Raw genomic sequence first — 13,623 nt, 5'->3', positions numbered from 1 at the left:
TAGAATATCTTTTTTGAGGTGAGGAGACCACATCTGTACACAGTATTCGAGGTGTGGGCGTACCATGGATTTATATAAGGGCAATAATATATTCTCAGTCTTATTCTCTATCCCCTTTTTAATGATTCCTAACATCCTGTTTGCTTTTTTGACCGCCTCTGCACACTGCGTGGACATCTTCAGAGAACTATCCACGATAACTCCAAGATCTTTTTCCTGACTCGTTGTAGCTAAATTAGCCCCCAAATAAAAATAATTTACTTAAGTGATAAGCACTATGGAACTAATGGCAATAAACTCTCATTATCCATCCTAATTTTCTAAGACTGACCTGTGCATTAGCCTCTGCTTTACTGTAGTTCAGGAGAGCAGTTGTTGTGAAAACATGTTATTTATTTATTTATTTTTTTATAATTTTAGAAACCCTTGCTGATCCAAAGTAAGTAAAAGGTGACAAAATCCAGCTTGACCATTACACGTGTATTATATATATCAGGGGTCGGCAACCTTTCAGGAGTGGTCTGCTGAGTCTTCATTTATTCACTCTAACTTAAGATTTCGCGTGCCAGTAATACATTTTAATGTTTTTAGAAGGTCTCTATCTATAAGTCTATGATATATAACTAAACTATTGTATGTAAAGTAAATAAGGTTTTTAAAATGTTTAAGAAGCTTCATTTAAAATTAAATTAAAATGCAGAGCTCCCCGGACTGGTGGCCAGGACCTGGGCAGTGTGAATGCCACTGAAAATCAGCTCACGTGCTGCCTTTGGCATGAGTGCCAGAGGTTGCCTACCCCGATATATATACTGCTACCCCGATATAATGCGACCCGATATAACATGAATTTGGATATAACGTGGTAAAGCAGTGCTCCGGGGGGGCAGGGCTGCGCACTCCGGTGGATCAAAGCAAGTTTGATATAACGCAGTTTCACCTATAACACAGTAAGATTTTTTTGGCTCCCGAGGACAGCCTTATATTATTTATAGTACAGTAGCCCCTACAGTCCTAATCAAGGAGTATTTCCCTACTGTGCAAGGTGCTGCACAAACATGCATTAACTTTACAGTTCACACCCCAAAGAGCTTAGAGTTTAAGTCCCCAGTCTTGCAAGGGACTCTGAAGCCAAACTACAGCACCCACTAAGTGCACAGGGACCTGCTCACATGCAAACAGTTCCAGGGACAGAGCCTTGGATATAGCTAGAGCTGTGTGAATAATAGATTTTTTTGGTTCACTGGAAATTTCTTTTTTGTATTTTTTTAAACTCGTTTCAGGTCAAACTGAAAATGAATTTTTCCTGAATTTTTGGCAAATAAAAGAGAGAATTAAAATATCATTTCAGGTCAAAGCATTTCGTTCAACCTTATGGTTAACCACATCCGTTCTAGACATTCTAATGAGAGAAGCATAGGCGATTCCTTAGGGTTGTGGAGGTCCTCTGGGGATCTTGTCCTCTCGTTGAATAGGCACTAGCTTTGCTTGGGGTTTTGGCTGTGATTTCTGGTATACTCAGGCTGCAAGACAACCAATGAGAATGTCAGACTATTGCTGCAGTATTGAATGGATCCCGAGCAACCTTTCGTATATGTAGTGTTGTTGTAGCTGTGTCAGTCCCAGGATATGCAAGTTTTAACATTCCTGCTACTCCTCACCCTCCCGTGTGACTTCATTCCTATTCTATTTTCTCCCTTTCCTATCTTCCTTTTTTGTCTTCTGTCTAACTGATTCCAAGCCTGACCAGCTTTGAAATTAATTTAACTGCATGGTGTCACCACCATAACCAGCATAACAGGCTGAGACAGCATGAGCTGCCTTGGCCCAATGTAAAAGCCTACGGGTGGGAGGAAACCACAGCACACTAGCCAGATGTCATCCCAGAATGGGGAAATGAGCTGGGGCCTACAGGCTAAAGCACACCTGTTTGCGACTGACCTGTCTACGGACCAGATGCTGTGCAGCATGTGAATAAAGCAAGCGTCAAGGAGACAGATGTTTGCCTTTCTTCTCTCTCCTTTCTCTTCCTCTCGTTTGTGTTTGTCTAAAAAGCACGAATAATCTTAACATCAGAAGTTGAGCACCTCCTAAAACTGAGTTGCTCTTTTTCCCAGCAAGGACATTTGATACCATCTGAGAGACCGTCAAGCAAGGGCTTTTTCTCTTCAAAAGACTCTATACACAGCAAGAAGGGCATTTAGATAGTTCTCTAAGAGGGCCATGTAAGTACCTAGATAAAATAGAAAAGAAATAAGGTAGGTTATCAAAATGAAAATTGGTCTTTAGGATTTCTGTGTATTTATTTTCCGTCACCTACTCCTCTTGATAGACAGCTAGGAAAATTCAACTGTCTTTTTAAACCTTGGGCAAAATTAAGGTCTTGTTAAAATGTTGTCTATACATTTTTAAAACAGTGCACAGCATGTTAGTATCAGATCAGTAAGAAAGCCAATGGTCATACCTGCTCAGATCTCAACTGCAAAGCAAGGTCAGTTCTTAGAGGGGAGGACAACAAGGTGCTTCAGGTAGTGGCACTGGTGAAAAAGCCAGCGGCACTCATCACTCTGTATCAGTACAGACTAGTGTCCCAATGTTACCTAGTGGACACTGTTCTGCTGTAGGTGCCTTCTGAGGCAAGATGTAAAACCAAGGTTATGACTGATTGGTGTTCTTAATAACCCTACGGCACTTTTCACATAAGTAGGGCTGCTAAACCTGTAATTCTAGCCAAATCCCAATTCTCCCTTTACAGTTCCAGCTCGATGTGGTATTCTTTCTACTTGTTATACTAACTATTGTTGCTGAATGCTGCCTAACAGCTGCCACATTCTACCCCAGAGTTGGTGGCACTTCAGTGGTGGGACAAGAGAATGCTAAGTACAGAGTTTAAAGCACAATAGGTATTAGAACTTTCATTAGGAATACAGGTATCAGAGGGGTAGCCGTGTTAGTCTGGATCTGTAAAAGCAGCAAAGAGTCCTGTGGCACCTTATAGACAGGGGCAGCTCTAGCCATTTCGCCGCCCCAAGCACGGCAGCACACCGCAGGGGGCGCTCTGCCGGCCGTCGGTCCTGCGGCTCCGGTGGACCTCCCGGACACGTGCCTGCGGAGGGTCCACTGGTCCCGCAGCTCCAGTGGACCTCCCGCAGGCGTGCCTGCGGATGCTCCATCGAAGCCGTGGGACCAGCAAACCCTCTGCAGGCACGCCTGTGGGAGGTCCACCGGAGCCGCCTGCCGCCCTCCCGGCGACCGGCGGAGGGCCCCCCGTGGCATGCCGCCCCTGCTTATAGACTAACAGACATATTGGAGCATGAGCTTTCGTGGGTGAATACCCACTTCGTTGGATGCATGTACATAGGAATACAGTGTCTCTCTGTTGGTTGCTTTATGCTCAGGTACTAGAACCCTGCATCAGGATGCAGAGAAATTACTGTTGACTCATGCTGGAGGGTGAATTGGAGCATGAATCAATCTAAGGGGGTGGATTGTCCCTTGACGGCAGTGGTAACTAGGGGCTGGGACAGAAGAGGTCTTGCAAGGAGTTTTTAGGAAACTCAAGTTTGGGGACAAAACCTAGAGCACGGCTAATGTTTTGTTATTGTTTTTTGAGTAAACAATAAAACCAAACCATAGGAAGGGGTATGTTTGCAATATATACAATGGGCTAGATCCTCAGTTGATTTATATTGGTGTAGCTTTGTTGACTTCAATAGAACTATGCTGATTTACACCAGCTGAGAAGATAGTCCACTGTGTATAATTCTGGACCAGCGTGGGAAATCCATCTGCTTATATATTGTTTCATCTGCAATAAAATAAGAATCATGACCACTTTGAAAGAGATTTTAAAACTGTCTCGTTTCTCTCTAGCTTTGGCAAGGAGCTTAGCATTCTCTGCTGAAGCACTGCTGTGTAGTTTTTTACTGCACTATTCTTCAGTGAATCACTATGGGTGCCATAGCTGTGGAGAGGGGCACTATATTTTCATAGTCTTAAGTGGTAAAAGCATACTACAGTTTAGTAAAAAAAAAGTGGTGTTACTGTATATAACCACTGTAGTTCTCTCCAGATTGCTATAGATAGCTGCTGTTCTTAAAGTGGACAATAATGGTAATTTACAATGACTCTCTGGCTGGTTTACACAACATATCCTCTTGAGACTGTAATGAACTCCTCATAATTAGTGTTATTAATCATGGACCTCGTATAGGGGGTACATATCATGCATTCCATGTCAAAGGTTTTTATTATTAAACATTTTTTTCATTTTCCCAGCTGAGGAGCGCTAACAGGCTGCCATAAGTCTTTCCATCATTCAAATCTGCTCCAGTCTCATAAGCAATAATAGAGCTCAATTCATGGAGACTTAAGGGTGGTCAGGAACTTGTGGGAGGCACTCAGTACCCTACATGATGCATCACAGTTGAGTCTTCACTGACAGAGTTTTATAAGGAATCTATACTTCGGTCAATGGGGCCTGACAAGAGACCCATAAAATATCATACAGTAAAACTGGGGTGGCCAACCTGAGCCTGAGAAGGAACCAGAATTTACCAATGTACATTGCCAAAGAGCCACAGTAATACGTCAGCAGCTCCCCATCAGTTCCACATCCCCATCCCTGCTCCCAGTGCCTCCCGCCCACTGGCAGCCCTGCCGATCAGCGCCTCCCTCCCCCACTTCCCAATCAGCTGTTTCATGGCATGCAGGAGGCTCTCGGGGGGGAGGAGCGAGGGCACGGCAAACTCAGAGGAGGGGGTGGGAAGGGGTGGAGTTGGGGCAGGGCCTGTGGCAGAGCCAGGGCTCTGAGCAGTGAGCACCCCCTGGCACACTGGAAAATTGGCGCCTGTAGCTCCAGCCCCGGAGTCGGTGCCTATACAAGGAGCCGCATATTAACTTCTGAAGAGCTGCACGTGGTTCCAGAGCCACAGGCTGGTCACCCCTGCAGAATAATATTAAGGCCCAGATTTTTAAACAGTATTTAGGCCTTGCAAAAGTAAGGTTCTACTCTGATTACAGCTGTCAAGGCTGATTTCCCACTCTGGCACTTCGAGTGCAGAAGGTGGGGGCCCGCAAGGATTCTAAAAATTAATACTGGCCACTCCAGGCTTGTATTAAACTCCCAAGGTTACAGCTTTACTCTGACCTTGGATGGGTAGATGATGCCACCACCCAAGTGCAAAACCCCTTTGAGAACCCAGGAAAGCGCACTTGGGAATTCCTTCCTGTGCTGTATCCTCATGCCCTTTCACTCTCCTTCCAGGGAAAAGCTGAGAAAGAAAAACAAAGGAAATCAGCTGTTGCCACCACCTAATTAAACATGTGCACAAACCTCTTAGGACAAAAAAATCCAAACCTTTTCTTAAAAAAGGTAAATTTTATTAATAACAAAAAGAAAGAAAATACACTTGGAAACTCAAGCTATTGCTAGATTAAAAAAAAAACCACTTGCAAGGATTAAGCATCAAGAATATCGTTCTTGAGGTCCATCTTAAAGATTATAAGCAAAACAAAAGCATTGGGGTTAGCACAGAGGAGTCCACAAGTCATAAAGAAATAAAAAGATATAAACCTAACTGCATCTTCCTAGACACTTCCTGATCTACTTACATATCTGGGATTTCAAATGAGTTGTTTCTAGGTATGATACTGATGATTTTTCATACCTGGCCCTAAGTTTCTTATAGCATCATTGCTCTGTGTCTGCTTCTCCCCGAGAACAACAACAGACAGACAAAAGGGGAGTCTTGTTTCAATTTTAAAAAGTTTTAGCCTTCCCGTTAGCTCTTTTGGCCAGTGCCCACTTGCTTCCTTTTACCTGTGCATCACAGTGAGACTTTTAACCCTTTACAGGTAAAGCAAGTAGAGAATAGCTACGAAGAGGGATTTTATAGCTAACTGGCTGGCTAGGTCCATAAAAGGGAGCTACTCTCCCATCTTCATTTATCACAACAGCTCTTGCTGATTTCCATAGGCATGTGTTGTAAGTGAGCTGCGCAGAATTCCAGTCCTGCTCTAACCAGTGGCTAACATTTCCTTTCTGTTCGCACATTATTCTCAAAGCCTTTTGGTATCAAGGGTTGAGCAGTCTGCAAATCCTCATCTCTCAGCCATTTAACCTAAACTTTTAATGTAATTTTTAATATGGAGTTTTGTGTGTTATATTGATTGTTTTATGGTAATATGTATATAAATGTAAAGATGTAACTGAAATCCTATGTTTTCCAGCGTATGATCATAGCAGAGTCTGCCAAGGATGGCTCTAATCCACAAATCACCAAGAAGATAATGGTTTCATTAGTGTGCACTTCGGGGCCCTTAATCCACGCATTGATGACATAGCTCCTTTGGAGTTGCTACACTCTGTTCTGTCAATGCCTGCTTATGGAGCCTGGAATCTGTGGTCCTAGAATGCACAGTACTCTGAACTAAAGCCTTGTCTACACATAGGTTTGTATCAGTATAAGAAATGTTGATTTTTTTACCACAATAGTTATACTAGTACAACCCCTAGTGTTGATGCAGTTATACTGGTATAGTTTATTTTCCTTCCCTTACAGGAATTAGCTGTCCTGGTATAAGCATTGTTATATTGGTATATAAGCATCCACACTGGGGGTGTGGGATGGGGCTGCACAGTAGTTAAAGTGATACTACTTTTGTGTGTAGACAAGCCCTAAGAGTCCTTCTGAGAATGTGATAGAAAAAAGTGGATTTCTGAGGGCAGCGTGGGAAAGACTGTCCCAGTTCTTACCTGAGCCCCAGAAAGAATCATCCAGGCTCAAGTCTGAGCCCTGAGTCTGCCCCCCAATGTCACTCTCTTGTACACATCTTTAAGATGCTAGTGTTGCACTAGCTGAAGAGGGCTGGATTTCTGTTGTTTCCTCTTGGCTTGGACAACCTTATTTCTTAAGCGATATGGGACTGTGATTGAGACTAAGTGAATAAGCACAGTCACTTAGGCTGAGACCATCTCTCTTGGTGTTGAAAATGGCCATGTCCCAACTGCACCACCAGTTAAACTGTCTTCTTCACCAGTTCAGGAGAGGACCTGTTGCTGACAACTACTGTCAACCAGTGTAGTGACTGTATGGCCAGGTCTTATGTGACAGACCCAGTTAGACTGGGACTGCCCTGAGCTTTGGAAATTGTTCCTGGGTATTTTCAGCATTGCTAAAGCACTGACAATGTGTGGAAGCACCTTTCCAACTACCCAGACAACATGTGAGCAAGTTCTCACTCTCTCTGCGGTCCCTCAGAACTCTTCCCAGCACCAAAACTGGCTCTCCTCACCTGCTGTCAGTGGGAGCTGAAAGCAGCTCCTTCCACTGAATCTGAGAGGCATGATGCAGGTGACTGGTCTGGGGAGGCCTGGCTGAGAGATGCAACATTCTCCTTCAAGAACTGAAACAAGAAAGTAAGGAAAGAACGAGAGCCTGACAGAAGGGCTGGGGAAACAAGGAGAAGCACAATGAGAGGTCCTGCGGGGAGGTGAACACATAGCGCTCCCCTCCCCACAGAGAGAGGGGAGGCCTCATCTCTCTGATCACAGCGACATGGGAGGGAGTGGAGGGAAGGGTGACATAATGAAGGGACAGTTTCTCAGGTAAGCTGGGGGTGTGAAATTCTAGCACCCTCTCACTCAGTCCCTTGCTCACAGAGAGAGAGAGTGCGCGAGTGCACATCCTAAGCATTCCCATAAAATTTTGGTAATTTTCTCTGCCCTTCATCACCCTTCTAAAAAGAAAAGGAGTAAAATAACCTAAAATTCACCAAAATGCATATAAGAGAACACCCTTGTGTCCCAGACCCCACTCTGCTCCCAAAGACTCCCGCCCCACCCCACCCCCGCAACCAGAAAAACTTGTCCATAGAAAAAAGGTCCAAATGTTGGCAAAGAGGGAGGATGGAGAGGAGGAAACTGGGTGTCAGGAGTTTTACATTAAACAAGAACCACTGTTATTCCCTTTTCCTTCCGTATTCAGCTTGTCACTTTATCCTGAGGCACACAGACTATTTAACATGACTCATATGTGCCTACCATAGTATTTTATTGAAATTATTACATATGACTCTTTGTTAAAAATACTGGCTGTGACGGACAGGACTGTATATCTAGCGTATATCTCAACTTTCAAAAGTTAACTCTTCCTAGTCTGTTAGGAGCAGGCAGTCATGGCATAGGTCAGCAGAAAATTAAATCCCCTCCCTTGGATTTGCAATATGCTCAGATTTGACTTGGACATTCTGAAATATTAATAATTTCTACCCAGTTAAAATGCAGTCAAAACATGCACTTTTTTGGGGATAGATTTGCTAAAATTATATAAATTCACAAGGATAAATGCAATTTGTAGAGCTCATTAGTAATGTAATTTATTTGCCCTGAATATATCCATTTCCTTGGTTGAGGAGCTCCATTAGCTCCATTATATTTTCAAAATTTGTATAAAAATCCAAGCCATAGCAACAAAGAAAATACTGTTACAGCACAGTCACAGCAATCACTTGTCTAAGTTAAACAACTTTGGTATTTATTTGTTTTATTTTTAATTAGAATCTCTAAAACCATCCAGACCAGAATATGGGGCAGATGCTGCTGCAGAATTTAATTTAAAGAACTCAATCAACAAATATGGTCTGAAATTAAAAATTATGCTTCCTCTTCACTTGTTAACTCAGAAACAAATGATTTAATGTCCCACCCCGATTTATAATCATTTAATTATCATAACTAGAATAGCAAAGTCTAACAGTGCTCAGTCTCTAATACTGGGTCTATACTGTATCCAGGCACGCCTGGTTTGCTTAATGCGATGCTTTAATTTCACTGTAGTATTAAGCCTAGAAAAAGGAGCAAATGAATCCATTGCAAAGTACCTGTCATTACCTGTATCATATCACTGAGGTATTCAAAACAGACAATATGAAAGCAGCCAGTGCAATTTTCATACTGTTATCATTTTTGATATTATACTGGCTAAAAGCAGTATCACACAAAAGCAATGCTTTCATCATTTTCAATGTGGGGATGATAGCAATTACATAATTTCTCAGCATGATAAAGCTAAATAAACCTTTTCTTGAATAGAAAACTGTCATTTAGCCAATTAATGGGTAATTACCTATAACAGACAGAAGACTGAAACTTGGACTTACATTCACATTAGTTTGATTTATATTTTCCTCTCATTTTTGTTTCCTTAGTATACCAAAAAATGGCTTGACAGGAGGAGAATCTATTTAAATTATAAGTCGCCCTTCTGCACTTGTGGGAGTTGCTACAAGATCAACCTGACCCATACGAAAAAAACAATTTATTTAAAACACTTAATTCTGCACAATGATACAAACAATCTATCAACCCAATGTGAACCAGAATTTATCACACCAGCACAACAGAAATTCTCTTTGGTGCCAGATTTCCAAAGTTAGGCACGTGAAACTGGGCAAAAACATCTGCTTGCAAATACCTAATATGTGCACAAAGAATCGTGTATTTAATGCACACAGCCACTTAGGTGTGAAGTGGTCATGTGAATGTGCACCAATATTGGAATCAAGGATGTGAAGATATACATTAGTATGAATGAAAGTGTAGCTGAAGGATTGACTGTATCTGTCCTTACTTTGAAAACCTGGCTATTGACTAGCAAGTATCAGTGTCAGTGTCCAGGATGGTGCATTTTCATCCAACCTTTGCCCAGTTTGAACATTCACTATCCAAATCAGCTGCTTCATTTCATAATGCCCACTTTATGATGTGAAATAGAACAGAGCAGTGAAAATAATGGTAATTAACTACATGGGGTAATATTTCTGTCATCCAACCTGCAGTGTCACTTATCATGAAAGTTTGCTTGTAATTTCATAAATTAAAAAGATTTCCCCCCCTACCTTCACATTTGGCCCTTTAATTCCCCCCATTTCAGATCAGGATGGTTAGATCAGTCCTCCTGCCAGCAAAATGTTTTCCTGACTGAGGTGAAATTCTGAACTGACTTTTTCCCTACAGCGAGGAGGTGATCTCAGCACCACTTTCTCATTGTGAAAGTGGATTAAAGGATTTTTTTTATTAATACCACTTCAGAGCTGTCTTGTTCATAGTAAAAGAACTCAGATCTTCCTGCTTCAACAGGGCAGACCCCTAACACTTGAAGTAAAGGAGAATCTCCATTAGCAATAAATCTCAATATAGGCTCGTGAGACAGTTCAGTAGTTCTGATTCTATCCAATAGTGAGCAATGCTTAGCATGCATACCAATTCACTGTATCATTATATACCAGAAACAGAAATTACCTTTTCCCCCAAAAACACATCCAAGGTGGGTTTCACCTCTATAAAAAAAACTCATAAAACTCAGTTTTACAGTTTCCTAGCTATGATGTTTCCACTACATTACTATCACCAAGAAACAGTATCTCTGACTCTAGGGGGAGGAATAGCTAAAGGACCTCTGCATGGAGAATTCTTCTCCTAAAAGCAGTCTGGCCAAATCAATGGCTGGAAAAAAGAGAGTGTGGTGAGTATCAGCTCTCAGAAACTGATCATCATCAGCATCACCAGATCTCATAAACTGATCAGGTTTGGAGCTGGGTCAGCACTTGGATAGGAAACCACCAGGAAAGCCCAAATACAAGTGGAAGTGGTGTTGGCAGTTCAAAGTGGTACTCTTCTCTCTAAGTCAGGACTGATCCAATGCTTAAATGATTAGAGGATGCGATGCTACTAGAAGCACTGCCTCTTGATTGAGTCAGAACACCCAAATCCTAATCAGAGGTGGCTATTAAATATCCCATGTCATTACTCCCAGGAGTTAGCATATTATTCTAGGTTTTTTAGATAATTATAATCTAATTCCTAAAATTCTCATTTTTGTTTCAATTGGTTCCAATATACTTATTCACTTCCTGTCCTAAACTTTTATAGTGTTGCCACATTCCACCCCAGAGATGGCCACACTCCAATGCTGAATAAAACAATTCCTCATGCCCAATCTTGCTCCCCCTGAGTCCAAGGTTATTAGGAGCAAGTCTATAGTTGATAACTCAGTAAAGTCTGCAAAGACACTTTGGTATGAAAAGCACTGTATTAAATCATTTTCATTAGTACACGTGAAGTAGCCATTTCTCCCATAAAATAGCTTTATTTTCTGTAATAAATATTTATATATTTATATTGTGCATTGTAGTTATAGTAAGATATAATTTCTGTCCACTTATATAGCTGCCTTTCACTTCATAAATAACAACTACAGTACTGTACTTCGTACAAGGATTTTCTATGTTGCCCTTTCCCATAGGCTTTGAAAAGAAAGAGAATTTTAACTTTAAGGAACATCAAGTCTTATTGAAATAATAGCTAAGGGTTTCCCTCACATCCAATGAATTTAAACCTTTCTCTTTTTATTCCAAGAGTTTGTGGAGAAAAAGAAATGGTAAAATGATTTCCTGGCTTTGGTGAAATTCTGAACTGACTTTATTCTTAAGGTCAGGAAGCATTGTCAATACTACTTTACAACCGTGAAAGTAAATTAAAGGATCTTTGATAACACCTGGAGTTCACTTGTTTGTATTGCTGCACATGGTGTGTCAAGAAGGAAGTCTTCACAAAAAAGTAAAATAATGATGCATTACATAAAGACTTTCAAGAGCAGATTCTGTGGAAGGAAATCTTACTGGTGTTAGGCTTTATCAGATAACCGACCCCTGTAATACACTGGATTTTTGTGTCTTGGTAAGTCCATGCATGTATTCTCAGACAAAGCACTATCTTGAGTTTCCGGCTCCTGAAAACATTCCATGGATTTTTCCTCCACAGAGGTGAGGCTCTTACTTGAAAAGCTAATTGCTTTTGACACATGCTATGACTTCTGAACTCATTTGATAGAAGGCAATATTGCAGAGGCTTTATGTGCAACTCTGGCCCAGGGACTTATATATGTAAAAGCATCATTCCTGCTATCTCATGTACTTCATTGCTTGTGCTGAATTTACCCTACTTTCCACTCTTCCCAGAACATCCAATTTGGAAAACAACTGCTCTAAATTGCAAACATAAAGATGGTGTGGTGTCATTGGCGTTGGGGGGCGGGGGGAGGGAGAGGGTGGAGATAGATATGTTGTCAATCTCTGATATATAAATAGCACAACAACAGGTTTTGAATATACCCATAATGGAAGACAGACTGAATACAAGTTTATACAGATCATTAAACTCGTATATTGCAACATGGAGGACTTAGTTACACATCCTTGTGGCAAATGTACAGAAATGCATCAGAAAAACCTATTGCTAGTAAGAATTCTCTTACACTGCCAACTATGATTGCCGTCCAAAGAATTTCCTACTTTGGAAAATGTATTTTTATGGATTTTAAACATACAGAACAGAAATCCGTAATTACTTTATCACATATGAGAACATCTCAAACTAACACACAACGAAACATTTCAGAGGGGCAGTTATCTATCTCCCTATTCCAAATCTAAGTTTACAATGGTTACTCTTGCTTTTGCTTTAGACAAGGTCCTTGTGTCCTTTTGTCTTACAAAACCTGAACATCAATTATTTCCAGTTAAGCAGTTAATTTTTTAAATTAATGTTTGTCAAGTGCTTTGAAGATGTAAAACGCTATATAAGTCCTACAGTATTAGTATTATTTAAAATAGCTGCTGTTCAAAGCCCAGTCTTGCCTTGGGTTAGAGGACCATATCATCTGTAATCTCAAGGCACAGCAGGGTGAGCAGCGTTTCTGTTCTGAAATGTTTCTATTTCACAAGCCTGTTGAGACTTTTAAAAACAATGTAATATGGGACAGAATCCTTCTTGTTCTTGTTCTGGTTGACAAAAAGGAGGAAATAATTCCTCCCCACTTCTTCTGGAGAAAGTTCAGCCACTGCTCTGTTTTTAGATGAGTAACCAATGGTCTGGTATATTCTCAAACATTTTGAGTGAGACTCCCAAAAATTTCCACTTCAATAAATCCACGTGTAGAGGCCTCTGGTTCTCTTCTAAGATAGCCCACTTCAGAATCTCTAGAATATATGTGTGTGTGTGTGTGTGTATTTATTGTGATGCTCACAATAGCACCATAGATGTGTAATGCGCTACACAGATGAAGTATAAAGCAGAGAACAGTAACAGGATGGCAGGGTTCTTCTGTTGACTCCACCATTATCATAATCAAGACAAATCCCAAAGGAATGTAGCCTCCCTGTAGATCAGTAGTTCTCAAACTTTTGTACTAGTGACCCCTTTCACTTTAGCAAGCCTCCGAGTGCAACCCCCCTTATAAATTAAAATGACTTATTTATATATTTAACACCATTATGAATGCTGGAGGCAGAGGTGAAAGTAAGCCCCAGCACAGCATACCGGCAAGAGCTGGTGCGCGGTACTGGGGCGGCCTGGCTTCCCCAGGTGGCAATTTAAAGGCCCTTTAAATTGTCACCAGAGCCCGGCTGCTGGAGCCCTGGGGTAGCGGCAGCAGGGCTCTGGGGGTTATTTAAAGGACCGGGGCTTCTACTGCCCTGGGACCTTTAAATAGCTGCTGGAGTCCCGCAGCTGGTACCGCAGGGCTCTGGGGGCTATTTAAAGTGCCGGGGCAGTAGAAGCAGGAG

General features: G+C 41.6%; 1 protein-coding gene and 1 long non-coding RNA gene across 5 annotated transcripts in view; both read right to left on the bottom strand.

Moving 5' to 3' along the window:
• KLHL29 (kelch like family member 29) overlaps nt 1-13,623 on the bottom strand; it is a 544,314-nt gene that overhangs the window by 165,993 nt on the left and 364,698 nt on the right. The window lies entirely within an intron of this gene.
• On the bottom strand, nt 1,386-2,800 carry LOC120402120. Its single transcript, XR_005596992.1, has 3 exons — nt 2,462-2,800; nt 1,939-2,044; nt 1,386-1,520 (listed from the first exon to the last, which is right to left on the bottom strand). It is a non-coding gene; the product is annotated as an uncharacterized LOC120402120 (long non-coding RNA).

The sequence above is a fragment of the Mauremys reevesii genome, linkage group 3 (assembly GCF_016161935.1).
Source record: "Mauremys reevesii isolate NIE-2019 linkage group 3, ASM1616193v1, whole genome shotgun sequence".
NCBI lineage: Eukaryota > Metazoa > Chordata > Testudines > Geoemydidae > Mauremys > Mauremys reevesii.
Note: the sequence above shows the minus strand (reverse complement) of the source record. Positions and strands in the feature narration are given on the sequence as shown.